This window comes from Dermacentor albipictus, chromosome 6, assembly GCF_038994185.2.
Source record: "Dermacentor albipictus isolate Rhodes 1998 colony chromosome 6, USDA_Dalb.pri_finalv2, whole genome shotgun sequence".
Lineage (NCBI taxonomy): Eukaryota > Metazoa > Arthropoda > Arachnida > Ixodida > Ixodidae > Dermacentor > Dermacentor albipictus.
The window spans coordinates 74,057,477-74,076,888 of record NC_091826.1 but is presented as its reverse complement, the minus strand read 5'-3'; the positions used below and the strand labels follow the sequence as shown (position 1 = coordinate 74,076,888).

General features: G+C 47.7%; 1 protein-coding gene across 1 annotated transcript in view; it reads left to right on the top strand.

Annotated features, from left to right (window-relative positions):
- LOC139061206 (uncharacterized) overlaps positions 1-19,412 on the top strand; it is a 175,280-nt gene that overhangs the window by 6,168 nt on the left and 149,700 nt on the right. The gene's annotated exons all lie outside the window — the stretch shown is intronic.

Below are 19,412 nucleotides of genomic sequence, written 5' to 3'. Positions count from 1 at the left end.
GTGATTAAAATGTTGCGTAAGCTCTGCGACACCACAGCGCTTTTGCGCATCAACCTGCATGGGCGAGTGCACTAACCCTGTAAGGTCCTATATAACTTCTGCGGCGATATCATTTAAACAAATTACCGCCAACAATATCATTTTGAAACCATTTATACGGGAACATACGTCCCGGAAAAAGAAAGAAAGGGATAGAGCAAAAAAAGAAAGCCCCCTCAGTGCTCTTAGCCGCTCCTGTGTATCTTGCCCATTCGCAAACGCCGAAGCAGCGACAAAGAAACGCCGGAAACGATTATCGTCGCCTAAATGTGCTCCCGACAGCCACCGAAGTAAAGAGGCGTAATGGATATCGCGAGTAACGCGTATTGCAGCAGCTTGCCAGCTCCTCATCAAAGATGGCCGCGCGCGTGAAGTTGTCGCCTCCGTGCTGCACGCAGCTTCCTAGCGTTCGTTTTCGTAATCAATCTCTGGACTCCGCGCATATGCGCCTTGCATACGCGATCAATCTCAACTCTCGGAAGTGATTCTCTGGAAAATGATAAAAAAAAGACCGGGATGTGGATCGCGGTTTCATAATGCGCATAACCTGCATCCCGCGCTGGGGCTTCTGTGATGTTATCCACACTTTCCGCGGCGGCTTCGAAGAAGTCGAGAAATGAGGCTCCCTTCCGTCGCATACAGATGAAGAACTCCCGACGCGATTGCGCTGAAGTGTATACACACTCGGCTCGTTACGCACTCCGCGTTCATTCGATAGAGCGGGGAACACTGGTGCCAGAGGTCAAGTCTCGCTGGAGCGAGCGCGGGAGGCACGTGATTAAGGGTTATACGCTAGCGCGCTCCCCGTTGGACCCTTTCCGCGTTTCGTTATATAGTCACTCGGGCGGAGACGTTCCGCGGAAACAAGTAAATAGAGCGAAGAAGTAGTAGTAGTAGTAGAAGGAGAAAAACGGAACAGACGGGGTAGAACACGGACAAATAGGACTTCTCTTCCTCCTTTAGAATGATTACGGCTTCCGTCGACAGCCGTTGCGGAGGGGCGATTTCGAAACCCCGCAATCTCCGCACACATATACGCGGGCGGTCACCTGCGGTGTAGGATGGGTTGAAGTCAAGTGGAAACGGTGAGGCATTCGGCCGCGAAGCGAGAGTCGGCGAAAAAAAAAACGAAAAAAAAAGCGCCGTGGCGATGCGACCCGCTTGTGCCGCTTGAACGCACATCCCTCACGGCGCCACACTGACCGACATATAAGCACCACATTCCCCGTCGTTGTTAGTGTCTTTCTTTTCTTTTCCTGTTTTTCGCGGCCTTTTGAACTTTCGCTCGTTACCGTCGTTGTTAGGGGCCTATCGCGAAGCCGGTTACGGAATAAAGAAGACGTTTCGCGTACAGACTTCCGGCGCACCCGTCTACGTCGCCTGGGCCCACCTCACGTGACTCCACGTACCGTCTGCAGACAATCTCGAACCTAGATAACTGCCCCCTTCCTACTGTGGCTTAGTGTAACTTACACGAGTAACTTTGCTTGACGCATCGGAATGGCCGACAGTGCTGCCTGTGACAAATGCGGGAGGAAACCATCGAACACGTCCTTCGCCATTGTCGCTCGCAACAGCGCTGGAAGACTGGACGAACAGACGCTTTCGCAGCAGACGATCCTGGAATGCCTACTCCTGTGCTCCGACAGATGGAAAAAAACAACAACAATTAAACACGGAGTCGTAGTACAAACAATCATAAGAAAAAAGAAAAAGAAAAGACAGTTCATAAACCTTCACAACGCCAGCTAAACCACGTTCCGGTGTATTGAATAGGCCTGGACACGCAGTTTGTATGCAGTGAGGTTGTCCTCGATTGCATCGTTCACTCCTCGTGTAGCATGTACAAAATCCATATTTTCCATTTCTTTTGCGCAGAAGGTCGGAACTCTGTGCAGTGTCACAGAGCGTCTTTTCTTTCCAAGTCAGCGGCTCTCTTAGCGTCAGCGTCGCCGCAACTCGTCGCAAACGACGATTCGGCTGTAGTTGACAAACATTCACGGCGACTTGTTCTTCGCCAAAACAAACCAGTGCGCTATACCGAGACAGACATTTCGCTGGCTGCTTTGCACATCGCCTGCTCAGTCTGTGTCCCCATACGGCTCTGTTTGCTCGTTGGTTTACGTCGGCTGTTCTTCATTCATGTTTGTTCAAGGAGTAGCTGAGCTGTGCGAGTATACCCGTTCCCTCGCATTTTTCTGGTTCCCACCTTTCGCTCCCTCTCATTCGCCTTTGGTATTGAAGAGAAAACAAAGATTGCCGCGTTCGAAGATGCGATCGAAGATGCGATCGCGAAGATGCGACAACATTGCGACGACATGGCGACGATGTCACAACGTTTTGCAGCTGTTTGACAACTACATCTGGCGAAGACTATTCGAAGGCGAGGCAATACGCAACCTGTTACGCAAAGCACCACACGAGTCACAGCGTGGTGCTTGGTGGAAACTTGCTGGAAAATTTGTTGGACGGCACATTTTTACACGACTACAGGCGTACGTTACGTCATATACTTCTTAAGCAGGCGCGATTTCTGCTTTTTATTTAATAGTAAAGCATTTTGAGCGTTAGATAACGCCAGATCCTTCGGGCGACGAGCCAGGAAGGTGGCTGTTTCGTCTGATGAAACCTGACGCAATCCTACAAAAAGAAAATTAAATAAGAAAAGTTAGCCTGAAAGACTTGCACAAAGTCAGTACAACTTGCACAGTATACAGTTTTGTGCTAGTTTGCGCAATTTATTTGCACAACAGCATGACTTTGTGTGAGCACAACTCAGACAAAGCCAGTACAGCTCGCCCAAGTGCGCCTGGGATACGGCGCTTTCTTTTTTTTTTTGGCTGTGTAATGCATTTGCGTAGTAAGCCTTCGCCGCGCAAAACAGAAAAAAGAAATCTGGATGCTGCACACCGACCAGTACAACGTCGGGCCACTTTAACGCGATGGAATTTGTAGGAAGCTTGCCTGTCACAGCTTGCCGGAAACGTCGTTGAACGCGGTTTCTTCGGTGGTGCCACGATTCCGACAGTTCTTGCGCACTTCACCATAGGCGCTTTACTGCTCGTACAACCGTTCCTCGTGCGAGCTATCCGCGTTTCCAAGTCGCCTATCTGCTGCTTCGCCGTGTGTACGCGCTGCCGCCGTGGCGTGCTTTCTTCCACGGGCTGGGCCCCCCCCCCCCCCCCCCCCCCCCCCGACCCGCACCGTCCTCGTCCGACTTTCTCCCCCAACCTCGTCTTCTGTTTCTGCCCGCCTCGTTTCAAGATCAGAGGGAGCGATACATACTCAATGCGCGCCCCATAATCGAATAGCGTTCCGCACCGATCTCTGTGCAACGCGGTCGAAGTGCAGGTGTGTCGTCGGCTGCGAAGTGTATCACCGGTTGGGCCACTTACGAGGGCCGGCTATGCCGAAATCTCTGCTAAGAGAGAAACTAAGAGAAGAAGAAAATAAGATGTGTGTATTGAAGAAGCAAAAGAGGGCACGTTTAGCGAGAAGCTGTCAAGGAAAAGCCGAGGGTGAAAAGAGGGAGAACCAAAAAAAAAAGGAGAAAGGCAAGGCTGTTAACAGGAAGGGAAAATCCTGTTTGTTGCTCTGTATTGCTGTGGAAGTTAGAAAAACATTTAAAAATTATATAAAGCTGCATATATATATAGTCGCCGACCGATTTTGCGGACTCCAAAAATTCGGACATTCAGAGAGAGACAGACAGAGAGAGAGGGGGGGGGGGGGATGTAGACTCGAAAGATATTGTATGTTGCCATTATAGTTGTTCGTTCCTTTCTTTCTTTTTTTTCATGCTTCCTTCTTTCTTTCCTTTCTTTGTTCGGCCTCTCAAACACGAAAGTGTTTCCCACGCTCGACGTCAAAAAAATATTCATCATAAGCGCTTCTTTTTTACATATGTCCACACATCTCGTGCAGAATCGACTATATTTTTGCGCTTTCATTCTTCCGTCAACCTCTCTCTGTCTCTCTCCCTCACGCACACACACACACACACGCACGCGTACGGCCAGCTAATCGAAGAAACAAACGAGCAAACCAGTTCTGCGAAACCAGGATGCTTTTCGAAGCGACCGAGCGAATGTACTCGCTCAGACCGTGCCCACTTCCTCGGTGCGGTCCGTCGAAAACAACGGTGGCGTTATGAGCAGCTCCGTTCGCCGATCGTTTGGTACGATTGGAGGAATGCCCCCCCCCCCCCCCCCCCCCGATTTATCTACCGGAAGTAACACGTGAGAGGCGCGGCGAAGATTAACGGGACTCGATTTCCTCTCGCGCGTCCGAACCGAAGCAAGTGTATACGGCGGCGCTCCTTGCGTGGGCATCTCCGCATTTAGCGGCACACGGACGCCACATGCGGAACACTAATCTAAAGCCGCGATCGCGGAATAGCTTCGGAGTAATACGCTGGGTGTTTCGTTCGGCAGCACGTTCGAAGTGAAGCGGCCAGCCACAGTCTTCTATTATGATATGTTTCGTCCTCGGGCGCCCATTTTTGCACCTTACCCACGCTCTGTCAATTCCTGTGTGCATCGACCGATATAGTGCGTGGAACTATGGGAATGATAGAGGTAAACGCTAGATCAGTGTTAGGTTGATAAACGGAGTCGTTCTCATCTCTCCTTTTCGTTAATTTCGCGTTAACGGGTTGTTAATAGGTAGCGGTGAAAGTGAAAGTCGAACTTATCGAATTTTGCGCCGAACCAAAACGGGAGAAACGCGGAGAGATAAAGCCTTCGATACGAGTGGATCCCGTGTTTACTTCACACCTCACCGACGTATGGCCTAAACGCGCAGTGATTTAGCTTTGAAGCACAAGTTTTCCGAGCACGTTCTTGAAAGCACCGCTCGAAATCGCTGACAATACTTCGGAGGCTATTAGACGCCAGCGAGGACAGCTACGCGTCGCGTCTCACTCGTACGTCATTTCGGCGCATGAAGCTTTCGTTAGGCTATGACGGGAATCGTCGTCGATTATGGATGCTTAATATTGTCCGCATATATAACCAATGAACTTTAAAAGCGATTTCGCTTATTGTTTTCGTTGTGCCACTTCTACATCTGCAAGATTTTCGCGACCATTGTGCGACTCTTCCGCGACGTCGTTGCGCAGGGCCCTCGGCATTTATGGTGCCTAGAAGGGCTCGCAAGAGTTTTTTTCTTCGGAAAAACGTCACTTAGGAAGCTCGTGTCTCGCGCTAGATTTTGCCTCGTACTCGACGCTGTCGCGTGCACTGTAAAATAATTTACACCCTTAAAAATGAAAAAGGGTGTAAATGTGTCTATAACTCACAGCCTTCGGGTGTTATCTATACAACGGACACTCTAAGGGTGTGAGTTATAGACACATTTACACCCTTTTTCACTTTTTAGGGTGTAAAATATTTTACAGTGTGCAGCATTAACGAAGGGTGGCAGTTAATGCCTAATAACTGTGACGACCCGCAAGTGATTCTTGTTTCACGCGTGCTTGTATCGCATCGAGTAGCCACCAGTGGCGTAGCCAGAAATTTTGTTCGGGGGGGGCTACGCCACTGGCCCAATATATATATATATATATATATATATATATATATATATATATATATATATATATATATATATATATATATATATATATATATATATATATATATATATATACATATATATATATATATATATATATATATATATATATATATATATATACATATATATATATATATATATATATATATATATATATATATATATATACATATGAAGCTAAGCTTTAGCTCGGGTGCTCCTATTTAAGTACATGTAGAAGGGGAATTCGTTTTTCCCTGCAACCACTTCACCAAATTTGAGGAGGCTTATTGCATTTAAAAGAAAAATTTGAATTCTAGTGACTACTGGCTTCGAATTTTTCATTTAGGTGGTCAATTCTTTATTAAAAATTGGCCAAAACTGAAAATTTTCAGAAAACGACATTATCAAGTTTAGAACTCCGTGACTCAACAATGAAAAATGATATCACAATTCTGTGAATTGCATCTAATAGTACATCTACAGCGGACAAAATAGATATGTTACACATGAATCTCAAAAAAATTTAGTATTGTGAAAATACGGCTTTTGCAGAACCCTTGTACACAACGTGACCAATCCACGTAAGATACAAATTGACATAGCAAACTTGTCCGCTTTGACTGTTATAATAAATGCCGTTTACAGAACCATAATATCTGTTCTTCATGCATAGCTATTAGTTTGTAAACGTCGTGCTTCTATTTCTTCAAACTTTCGAATTTTCCAAAATATTTTAAACAAAAGTCAGGCCCTAAATCGAAGTTCTGTTTCCAACAGACACTAGGATTTAACTTTCTCTCTCAAATGCAACCAATTTCAATGAAAGAGATTAGCAGGATTATCTCAGAAAAGCGTTTCTGCGTTTTACAAGTATTTGAATAGGCCGCGTCGGATTCGGCCCGAGCAAAAGCTTCCTCTTAAACAATTTATCGAGGGATCAAATACATGAATAATAACTGCATTGTCATTTCCAAAGATGCTGCAAACGAATTCTTGAAAGCTACGCACTGTAAATACAAGTAAAATATGTATTTTTTCATAAAATATTATACTCGTATGTGCCAAAATTGTGCCCAACATAACTGACGTCAATGCTTCCATGTTTTTTTGTCTATTTATTAAGTAAAGAAAATATCACACGAACTTTAGAACTATATCAGTTCGAAACCAGGAAAGCAGTGCATGCCGCTGATATGAAAAATTAAAAGGCAATGAACTGAGCAAGTTGAGGACAAATATGTTAATGAAACTTTGTCATCCAAGAACCGTGCTTACATTCTTGTATATATGCAATGGCCAGTGAAAAATCTCAATGACGCTGTCGTTTGTTCCAATGTATTACGCAGGAGTAGCTGTCCCTTGTCGTGTATCGTGAGTAATTGCACCGAAGTTATAGTCGCGACAGAGAGCACGTATAAAAAGCAAGAGTTCTGCAAGATATATAAGGGCAAGTCAAATGAATGAGCCAACAACGGAATACTTTATTTAAAAGTAGTCTTCATGAGTATTTAGACATTTGTCCTATTGACTAACGAGTTGCGTGATTCCCGTCTTATAAAACTCCTTGGGTTACTGCTTCAAAAAGTCTGTATCTGGTTCCCTTGAGCTGTTTTTTCGGTTGCCCCAAAATGTATAAGTCGCAAGGTGACAGGTCTGAGCTGTTTGGCGGACGTTGCAGCGTTTCCCACTTGAACTTTGCCAGTTTTGTATTAACCACATAAGCGACGTGGGGACATCGATTGTCGTGGAACAAAGTGACCCCATTCGTCAATTTTCCACGTTGTTCGTTCTTGATTGCGACACGCTGCCGTTCTGGCGTTTCACAATATCGGAAACAATTGATAGCCTCTCAAGATTTAACAAATTCTATCAGTAATGGACCCTGTCGATCGAAAAAAAAAAAGTCAACAACACCTTTTCAACGGAAATGATGGCCTTTACGTTCTTTGGGCGTGGTAAATTCGAATGTTTCCACTGTAAGCTTTGCCGTCGTGTTTCAGGCTCGTAGTAGTGGCACCAAGGTTCGTCCCCGATCACAGTTGCAAACAACAAGTCGTCATGCTCATTGTGATACCCGATCAGATGAGTCAAGGCAGCGCAAAACTTCTCCGTCTTCTCGCGATGGATAAAAATCTTGGGGATGCATTGCGCACCAAAGAGCCGATAACCGAGAAGCTCATGAATTATGGCGTGAACCGAACCGTGACTGATGTTCAGACGGTCTGCCAGTTTATCGATGCTTGTCCTCCATTCTTGTTTCAGCAGCTCATGAACCTTTAAAATTGTGTTGGGGGGTGATTGCACGATGGTTTTGGCCCTGTCTTGGAATGTCTTTGCAACGTCCTTTGAACCGTTTGCTCCAACGCTTCACAGTGGTCAATGAAATGCAGTGTTCAACGTACACGGCAGCCATACGGCGATTGATTTCTGTTTTGGAAGCACCTTCAGCTGTCAAAAACTTCGCGACACCGAGGTGTTCAACTTTTGAAGTGTCCATTATATGACGCAACCATATTCAACCCAGTGTATGAGAGCATTAAAGAACATTTATCTTCACACCTGCGTGTCGCTTTTGTAAATGAGGCATGTCGTTCTCCTACGCGCATGCCTCGCAGATAATGAACCGAGCCATTATTGCGCGGTTAGGGTAGGCTCACTTCCATTTGACTCGCCCTCGTACATTAGAAATGCAAAGATACAATGGGATGTGCAAATGCGAAAATACCGCTTGATAAAGGACAAAAAAGTGTCACTGGAAACAAAGTTCACTGCATGTATAAACAAAACCTCGCAACAAGATATTTAAGTATACGTATAAGTCTCCAATGAGTCTATGTATGTGAGAAGAAGTAACTGTATATAATACGTCAAACAAGGCAAATAAACATGTTGCAGAATCATAGATTCACAGAATCCTACCTTCCGCCCCCATTCCATCCACTCCCCCCGATGTATTGCGCGCGACGGAAGGCGGCGCGCTTGCTCCCCGCTTTTCTCCTTTGCGCACACAAGACTGAGCCACCATCGTCGGCTCACCCATTCCACCTCCCCTCCTACGCTTTCACTCGCACATACAGCATGCAGCGCGTGGTCACGATGTTATCACCCTTGGACTTTATACGAAACATGAGGGCGATGGCAGGAATGTACCTGGAGTGTCCATATAATTGCTTTCGCAATAATATAATAAACGCATCCGGCAACTGAACCGTCCCGTCGCCCATTACTTTCCGCAAAAGAAGTATCAAAATTGAACTTTCACCATGCGACAATTCGCTGCGCCGCAACAATGTATTTTTTTCCTGTGAGGCGGAGGCACCGAAATGAAAAAAAAAACGCATAGGAAATATGTTGGCCAGAATCTAATGCCTACTTCGGGCACCTAATGGGGCTACGGAAGGAATACTGAAGAAAACATGAGACGCTTGGTCCACTGAGAACCATACGCATACTGCTCAGTTTCCTACAGCGGCGAAACAAGACTTTCCGGAAAGGTTCCGCTCAAGGAATGCGGTGCAATCCTTCGAGTCCCCACAGTGATGGCGGCGAGCGACCATTGTTTTTTTTTATCGTCTGCTGGCCAGAAAGCGTCCAAAACTCTGTCCGGTGAAAATCCACTCGGCCAGAGCAAACCGAACGCGCACCGAAGTGCACCGCACGGTGGTCGGGGCCATACAAGAGAAAAACGTATGTGCTCTGGCTGGCTCTGGCAGCCCCGCGGGTAGGGTAGCGAGAACAAAAAAAAAAAATTGAAGAGGCTCAATGTGTCCTCGCGAATAAAAGTCAAAGTAGAAAAAATGAATAAGAACGTAGTTACTTTGGCTGGCTTTAGTGTCTTCAATGGATGCTTTGGCGTAGATTTAAAAAAATTTGATATTTTTTTATGTGACATGACGGCACAAATGAACCACCCCAACGCTTCGTCTCATTGGACCTCGCTGCCTGCTTTGTCAACTTGTCTGCTAGTGTGTTGACTTGGCTTGTCTCGTTGTATGTTCCGATGTAAGACTTTAGAAAAGTCAATAGACCTTTGGCGTCAAATGTTTATAACAACATTAAACCCACAAAGTTCGGCAATTGAAAATCTAAAGCACAACTTTGGAAATGTCAATGCACCTTTCACATCAAGAGCTTATGAGATATATACCCATAAAGTTTCGCAATTGATATCCATGCGCTCCATAGATTCCGTGGCCTCAGTGAGATGCCGCGGCGAGCCCACTCACCATCAAAGCGCCCTTGAAACTTTGTGCTCGGATGGGACTGCTTGGCGTTATGTGACTCCCGGTGTATGGGCGTTGCCACGAAATCCAGCCCGAGTTTGCAATCTTCGCGGTTAAATGTCTTTTCGAGCGTCAAAAAGACATTGTAGACAAAATCCAGAGTGATTTCCGGCGCCGGGGGCCGCTTTGGTCGACGGTGCATGGACAGCACGAAAAAATTTCGGGGGGGGCTGAAGCCCCATAAGCCCCCCCCCTGGCTACGCCCCTGGTAGCCACGCATGACGTCTTGTGGCCAACGCAGTGTAGCAGTCACTGCACAATAAGTGTTTTGCAGACTTCTTCCTAGCTTTGCTCAATCGTTTCAGAACCGACCGGACGTGGTGGCACGGTGGCTTTGGCGGTGTGTTGCTAATCGCGAGGTCGCAGGTTCGATTGCCGCACGTAAATGGCCGCATTCCGATGACGTCCCAATGCCAAAACGAGCGCGTAATTAGATTTAGGTGCAGTTAAAGAACTCCAGCATGTCCGGAGCAGTCACTATGCGTCGCATCTCATACCCCGCTTTGGCGCGTTAAATCTCGCAACAGACGATTTATACAAAATTCAGTAAGCAGGCTTCCCCACACATCTCACTTGCCCTTACAAGGTGGCCGCGTTCCCGCTAGCTACAACGTTGAGGCTGAGACACAAATTTCGGGAGTGTAGACGATGCAAGGAACAAAGGGGTGGCATGGACGACACCACCAGCGCACGCGTTGACACCTTAATTGCCATTCTAGCCATAGGTCTGTCATTTCGGTTATGCCAAACTAGGTGTGCAAACTCGGTATGCGTAGCGCACGGAAAAGCGAGAGCAAAAAGAAGAGATCAAGACGCACGTGATGCTAACTTTCAACTGATTGTTTATTGATGGGAAAGCTCCTTGCACACGTATAAAAAAAAATGTCAATAAACATTCATTTGAAAGTCAACGCTGCGTGTCTCCCCCTTTCTCTCTCTGTGGCTCGCTATCTCGTTTATTTTATTTTATTTATTAATTTTTTTTGCACGTTACGCATACGAAGGCAACATCAACCAAATCGCTCAACCCCCATCCCCCTACTTATACACACACACCCACACACACTTCAAGGTGTGTGGAGAAGTGCACTTGCAGGTTTTGTGTATCGTCCATTTGCCTTTTGATTTCGGACTCTCTCTTTGGAATGGCGGCGGCCTCAACTCGCCCCCCCCCCCCCCCCTTGCACAACACGCACGTGTAGGTGTGTGGAGAAGTGTGCTTGCAGGCATTGCGTATCGTCCATTTGGCTTTGGACTCTCTCTCTCTGAAGTGGCGGCGGCGACGAGGTTCCCTACACGTCGCCAGCGTCTGGCGTCCAGCGTCTGGCGTTAGTGAACGCGCACATGCCTCGCAGTCTCCACTCGGTGGTTCGGCGCGCCGACGTTCCATGCGGGCCCACGCATCGTGTACACTTCCTGGCGGCCTTGGGGCCCCCAGCGCAGGCCTTGGCGTAGGCAGAGAGAGAGTGCGCGCGTTCTCGCGAGAGAGAGAGGCAAACACCTCGTAGCGCGAACGGACGGAAGGCGGCGCGGGGCGAGAGGCACGGAAACGCGCAGCTGACCACGGGAGGGGGGGGGGGGGGTTCCGTCCTACGTCTTTCCTTCCTTCCTGCGACTCACTTCCTCGGCGTCGGGCCTGCAGCCCGGCACGCGCTAAACAGCGGCTCCGTTTCGTCATCCCACTTCCGCCCACCGTCTCCCCACCCTCGCCGCCCGCGCGGCGATTCACGAAGGCTGACTGACCGGCACGCCACCGCGACTGCTTTCTTTCATTTTCTTTTCTTTTTTTTTTGCGACAGGGCCAAGCGCGCCCCTCGAAGGCGGCGGCCAACTGTTGCTTGCTTCGGCCTTTCGCACCGCCCGCATACCGCACATGTTCCGTTCCAGCCAAGCTGACTCCGGACGACCGCCCCCTTGCCGGAGGGAACAGTCTTTTAAGTACACACTGCGCGAGAGATGTAAGCTGGCCCAGTTGGCTTGCGTTCAACAGTGCGAACAGCGTACAGGCGAGGGCCGAGCGAGCAAGATGAGATTAGATGTCGTTGAGGTTTCGTGTCTCTGTTGCCTGTCATCCGTGCCTCGTATATGCATACAGTGCGACTCCCGATAAAAAAATAAAATAAAGATATGTTGACAGTCAACGTATCTATTTGTCCTGTTCGTATATATCTCTTTTGCCGCCTTCTACGCTGGAGCCCTGCGGCGGGAGCGCACGATCCAGAAACTATGCACGTGCAACTCACACGTTGGAATATATGCCAAGCGCAGCTTCTGAGAAGCGGTTAATTGATGGCCACACCAACTGGTAGACACGATACGCACAATTCCCTTTATTTTCGTCCTATGCAAGTGTAATCTGACGTGCATCGCTGCAGCTCCCAAAGTGAACAGGCTGTCAGTGACCTACAGCGGTCTTTATGTGCACCTTCGGATGTTCTCTCTCCTTCCTTTCTTTCCATTTCTTCGTCCCTTTCCCTCCGTGTAGGTTAGCAAACCGTACCTGTGTCTGACGTTCCTGCCTTTCTTTACTTCTTCTTTTTCTCCCCTCTCTGTCCGTCTTTCATGATTCACTTCGAAGAGTCGCTTAAAGAAAAGGAAATGTAATTTGCTGCACGCGCAATTCCTCTAGAGACGCTCGCGACAGCATATATTTGACGGCATAAGCATATTATTGGCAAAGGGAAAACAAATGTAACAACATGCGCCTCGTCTCGTTGCATAGCGAGGCTGAACACTATACCTGCCACGTGGACCCAGTCATGCGCATGTTTCACGGCGTTCACACGCTTCGTAGCATTAACCACTATAGGTGCCCTCAGCAAAACTACCTCGGCGGATCAACCGGAAAGATATCGCTTGGCTTTGCAAATCATCTTCCTATGGCTTCTGGTCAGAAAAAAAAAAGAAATTAACCGTAGCTTTCTTCGTTACTTTACTAATGCAGGCTGCTGCTGCCTTGCCTATTATAAATCCGCCGTGGTTGCTCAGTGGCTATGGTGTTAGGCTGCTGAGCACGAGGTCGGGGGATCGAATCCCGGTCACGGCGGCCGCATATCGATGGGGGCGAAAACACCCGTTTACTTATATTTAGGTGCACGTTAAAGAACCCCATGTATGTGGTCGAAATTTCCGGAGTCCCCCACTACGGCGTGCCTCATGATCAGAAAGTGGTTTTGCACGTAAAACTCCGTAATTTTTTTTTGTCTGTTATACACCAACTTGGCCCAAGTTGGCGTACAGTCGAAAAGGCAGCAGCAGCTAGCTCTAGCGAAGTGACGAAGGAAGCTTCGCTTAATTTCTTCTTGTTTTTACTTGGACCACTTGGCTTGTGTACTACTGGTTCAGAGACACTGAGAGACACTCTCAGTGTCTGAGACACTGAGAGTGTAACTGCGCATGTAGCACTAGGGATGTCTTAACCGACCCTCCAGTATTCGTATGTATCACTGGTTTGGTGCCCCACTACACGAGCACAGGCAAGGAGTGAAGAAATCTGCATCAAAAGCAGCCGAGTGTGGAGAAAGCTAAGTTAAAGAAAAAGTGGGACCAGACCGTGCAGTGAGTAAGGATCAGCGTTGACCTATACGTAGAAGTAAACACATTTCAGTAAACATCACAGAAAGTTTGGCCTATAACGGATTCCCGTACGTGCGAGGAATCCGCCATTTTCTTCTTTCCTCTTCTTTTTTTCTTTCCGCCTTTAACTTTTGTGTCACTTTTCGCCCACAGTAAGCGCGACACTGTGCGTCTATAGTAGGGAAAAGACGGTATACTGGGGGGGGGGGGGGGGGGCAGGGTACGCGGCTATACGACGACGGCTGCGGCGCGCCGGGTTACCTTGAGCGCCGTTCGAACGGGACCGGTGAACGTGACGTGCTTCTGATTTCTCCGCGCCGTGCTTCCACGGGCGACGGGGAGACTTAATTGGGCGCCTTATTGAGTCCTTCCCCCCCCCCCCCTCACCCGTGCGTCTTTCCTCCGAGGCTCTGGGTCGGTCATCCTCCGCCTATCGCCTGCGGACTCGGTCTGGATCGTGCTTTGCGATTTCGCCTTCGCAGAGACCAGCGGCTGCTTTTCACGATGTGCGTATATATATACAAGGTACTTTTCCTTCTGTGTTTCTTTTTTTTACGTATTTCTATTTTGTTATCGCACCAGACAGGTCTTACGCAAATGCGTGAAATGAAAGCGGAAATTGTCATCCACTCGAATAGTGGCAGGATGCTACACAGGAAACACAACGGGTTTCTCGGAGAGAAAGAGCACTTGGCAGTTGAGCTAACAGTTCGTCCTGGTGTGGGATTCGAACCCGAGACCAGCGCCTTTGCGAGGCGGTCGCTCTATTATCTGAGCTAACCAAGAAGCCAGCAGGCCACAGCGCTAAGGAGGATTACTCGTCAACTCGAAGCACAGGGACACTGCATATGGGAAATCAGTTCCGTGGAATTCATTCATCCGTCATTCATCCAAATGTAGCACGAAGCTACAAGGGAAACCCGTGCGTATTGCTCAGAGAGAAAACTTCGCAGCGGCAATAACCACTGATGCTCGTACTTTTTTATTTGCGATCTGTCAAATGTATAATTGTACAGGAACATAGCATTATGCGAAATGTCGGCCACTCCTTCTCCGTATGTCAATCGTTACATATCAGTCGGACTCGCGAAAACAAACGAAAATACAAAAAACAATGAAATAGAGCGTAAATGAAAGTGAGATCGCGCTGGCACAGTGTCCACAGAAAGTTCAAGTAAGCACGTTGTACATCGTTGGACGGTTTAAATAACATCGCGCGAACGTTGACCACGCGGCGTGTCAACGCCCTTGTATACATAACGAGGGCCACCATACTGAAGCCGCTATACTGAAGACTGAAGTACATGGCACAAGAACTGCCTTGGGACCCCCGCAAAGCACTATCGCCGATGCCCCCGCTTCTCGCCACCACACGGTCGCTGACAAGCCGGGCGGTCGACGCGCGCGTGGTATTAATGAAACATTGCAAGAATGTACGCCAAAGCGCGCACGCATACACACACACACACAGAGAGAGAGAGAGAGAGAGAGAGACCGATATCATCATCATCATTTATTGGCCCTTAAAGACCCCTTAAAGACCCAGCAAGTAATGACAGTTTGTAAAAAACAGAAGCGAAATAAACAATAAATAAAGAAGGCTCTGGATTCATTTCGACCACCTGGGGCTCTTTAACGGGCACCTAAATCTAAGCGCACGAACGCTTTCTTCTTTTTTTCGCATTTCTCCTCCAACATTATGCAGCAATGCCGCAGCTGAAAGTGGAACCCGTGACCGTGTGTTCTGCAGCAGAACACGCCATATCCACTGAGCGACTGCGCGTCAGGTCAGCGACAGGAATTTCAGTGGTCTCCAATCATCCCACTTCTTCACGGGTTCGCGTCCTTATGCGGATATATTACGATGGGGACGATAAAGTATTCTTCCGGGGACGGATTCCGCGACTAACGCTGCCTCTGCTGCGAGAGCCTCAGCGCGCGCATATCAGTCATGCCCAGAATGCGGAAACGGCTCCCAAGAGCTCCAGACCAGTTTTCCGCAAAAGCAACGTCCCACGAACGTCTCGCCGTTTTGTTTGATTGCTTCTGCCTTATCGACCGACACCCGTTAGGAACCGTATACGAATCTGCGATGTAGATTCTTTAATGTACGTCCTTCTCGAAATCAACGGACTTGTGAGCGCGCTTATGCGTGGCGTCCTGGGTCCGCTACCGTGCTAATGAACTCTCTCTCTCTCTCTCTCTCCCTTCCCGCGTGCGGGGTAGCCGACCCGACGTCCGTCTGGTTATCCCACTCTCCCCCTACCCTTTTCTCGTTCTCGCTTTCCTTCTGCGGTGCAGATGACTCAAAAAACAACGCAAAAACAACGCAGTCGTCTGTTAGACCATCGCAGACAATTTCGGTGCTAGAGAGAAAAAAAAAAAACAGATGGGAAAGCGAAGAAACGTCAGCGTAAGCCGACAGGAACACAAAACGAAAAGGAAGCGATGAAGAAAAACGAGAAACGAAAAAAAAAAGCAGACCACAAGTCCCGCAGAGAGACTCTTTTGATCGAAATATGAGCACAATTCTTTACGGGGTATAGCAAGCACGCGGCGGGCGCTTGTAATGAATTCAGCCACCCTCTCGCACCACCGGTATTCGCCCTCATGGTTACGCGAAGTGTTGCGCGTCCTCCATCAGCCCGCGTCAGCGGTAATGGCTTCCAAGGTAGCGCGTGCACCGCATGTTGCGGAGCAACTTTTTTCCATACGCTTCAAACAGCCACCGCAATCGCGCCCACGCAGAACGGGGGGGGGGGGGGGGGGGGGGAGGAGCGGCGAGACGTAAGAGCACAAAGAAGTGGCTGTCGTTAAAGCCGTAACGGCCTTGACTGTCCAGGAAGCATACCAGGTCCACACACACACACACACACACACACACACACACACACACACACACACACACACACACACACACACACACACACACACACACACACACGCACACACACACTCTCTCTCTCTCTCACACACACACTCTCTCTCTCTCTCAACATTGAGCGTACGGTTGGGGCAATAATTTCCTCTCCGCTTACGACGGAAATCAATCCCGTGACGATAAGGACTCGTGACAAAGAACTAAATAAAGCAAGCAGAAGGACGGGAAGGCGCGTAAAACAATGACGGCCAAGCAGGAAAATGCAGAAGAGCAGGGATGCGGGCGAGTTTTCGCTCGGGAGCCGTTGAGTGCCGCCAATTTATTACGGTGTCCGCTTTATTCGTCGCCGTCATGCTCCGCGGAACGCGTGCTTTACGTCGCTGCCCTGTCTATATAAGGAGCGACGGTTAGGCGTATTAGGAGGCGGGCGCGAAAGGAAGAAAAATACGAAAAGAAAGCGGGAGGAGGGGAGCTGTAGAGGGGCCTCTCGACAACAATGCCCGACGCAGCCGTCAATGCCGAATTAAACGAGTCGCTAGCGCATGTATATACGGAAGAGGCCTTGAATAACACTGAGGAAGCGAAACGATGAGTGCGTCCGTCTACCGGAGAAGGGTCAAGTTCGACCGGCGTGCCGAACCCTTCGTGCTATTTACGGCGTACCATAGGGGAGCAACACGGCCGATTGTTTCATTATAAACGCGCCCGGAACAGGTTATGCAGCATGCAGCATCCGATGTAAGCTGATATGTATGGACGAACTGGGTGTCCGTAGGCAATGCTCAGCGCGATAATTCGTGTCGCTGGTGTCAAGGCAAAAGCAAATTAGCAATCCTGTGTGAATCCACGGCACAATGATTGGTTGGTTGATTGATTGGTTCTTAAAGTCTCAATCTATGAGAGGCTATGAGAGGCGCTTAAGTAGGAGAAGGCTCCGCCTTATACCTTGACCACCTGGGATTCATTAACGTGCACCAAAGCACGGTACATGGGCCTTCTTCAATTATGCACCCATCGGAATGCGGCAGCCACATGGAATCGGACTCATCACTTTGTTCCCGGCAGCAGGACGGCATAGCCACTGAGCCACTGTAGCGGGTAAAATCCCACTTCGTCCCGCCAACGTTTATTGAGCGTAATATATTCGCTATTAGTGCATTCATGGCGTCGAGAGTAACATCATTCTGTATGTGCAGTTTAGGTCCAATTGGTTTACGTGCTGCTTCATGTGGCATGCTTATTACAACATTCATTGTTTGTCCCTTTGTTACAAAATGGGTTTATTATTGTAGGTAAGCAACCGACTCTGCTGAAATCCCCAAGGATGGGTGGCATTAATTAATACCGCAATCCATAATACTGCCACAGTAATGATACCACAATAAATAATAGTCGTGAGAACCTTGCTATAGTAGCGTCCATATTGCAAAACCTCCCGCCTGACGGTTTCCTGCAGAGTAGTGGGCACGGACGTTAGTTAGGTTGCACTTTGCACTCATTGCAACAAAGGTGAGGTGCTCACCTCACCTTTGTTGTTGGGACTTGTGTCACCGTCTGATTAGCTCTGATCAGGTCACGGGGCCGCTATGCCTACCCTGATTGGCTCGTGACGCAAACAGGGCGAAATTCAACAATGTGGCGGAATTTGACTGTATTCAGGACAGCAACCTAGGTCAGAAAGCAATATGCGATAGCTACATCATGAAACAGCGCGAAAGACATACACGAGACATGGAATGGAAAAGCAGTTGTGTCATACATTCACGTGAGTAGAACAATGATAACAACACAAACCCCGACTACAAATTCAAAAAGCGTTCTCTTTCAACTATCAACTATGTCTACTAACTGTACATGTCTATTAACTATGTTAGTTAATTGTGTGTATCAACTATGCCAATCAATATGTCTATCAACTCCGTATATCTACCATACATCTGTCAAATAATGTATATCAACTCTGTCTATGTCACTATATGTCTATCTACTGTCTATAAACTCTGTATACCAACTATATGTCTCTGTTAAATCTGTCTATCAGCTCTGTATATTAACTATGTCTATCAAGTAATGTCTATCAACTCTGTATATAAACTATACGTCCATCAACTAATTTATCTCAACTCTGTATATCAACTATACGTCTATCAACTAATGTCTATCAACTTTGTATATCGACTATACGTCTATCAAATCTGTATATCAACTACGTGTCTATCAACTACTGTCTATCAACTTTGTATAACGACTATATGTCTATCAACTAGTCTGTCTGTCAACTCTGTATATCAACTAACGGCTATAAATTCCGTAGATCAACTATACGTCTATTAACTAACGTCTATCAACTCTGTATATTAACTATATGTCTGTCAAATCTGTCTATTAATTAAACTCTATATATCAACAATATATCGATCAACTATACGTCGATCAACTATATCAATCAACTATGTCTGTCAAACATGTCTACCGACTGTGTTGTCCTTGTCCTTATACTTGCGCTCGTGCTTAGATCGCTTGCTTTTCTGTATACTATTAATTTCTACATCGACTGGCTCAACTTTCACTTATACAACGACCAAGGCAGGCAGACGACACATAAGGTCTGTCTTGCACTCGATTCCCTTCGTACTTGCATTTCGCGCTGTTGTCACTACACCAACTCGCCCAGCTGTGCTTACTTCTGCAATGCAAAAATCACATTTGAAGCCATCCAGATTCACAACGCCGCTTCAAAGTTTGGCATGCGCAACAGGTTTTTTGTACGGCCTCCAAGGTGAAAGCAAGGGCAGGAAAAGCATGACCGGCGCTACAGCTATGGCTAATGTTCATAAAAAAAGAACGTAAGTGAATAAAAAATAGGACCACCTCTGTGCGCCTAATGACGAAATGCATCCTGAGTTTGTGGAGGACGACCACATCCTCAGACAACCTTGGTCAGTCGAGAAGACGTGATGATCCGCAGATACGGGGTCAAATATTCGCGCAGCCTCGAGAATCAACTACGGCAATTAGGGCCTAATGCACTGGCCATTCCGCAACCCGATCCTCTATAGCGAGCTACTGCTCCT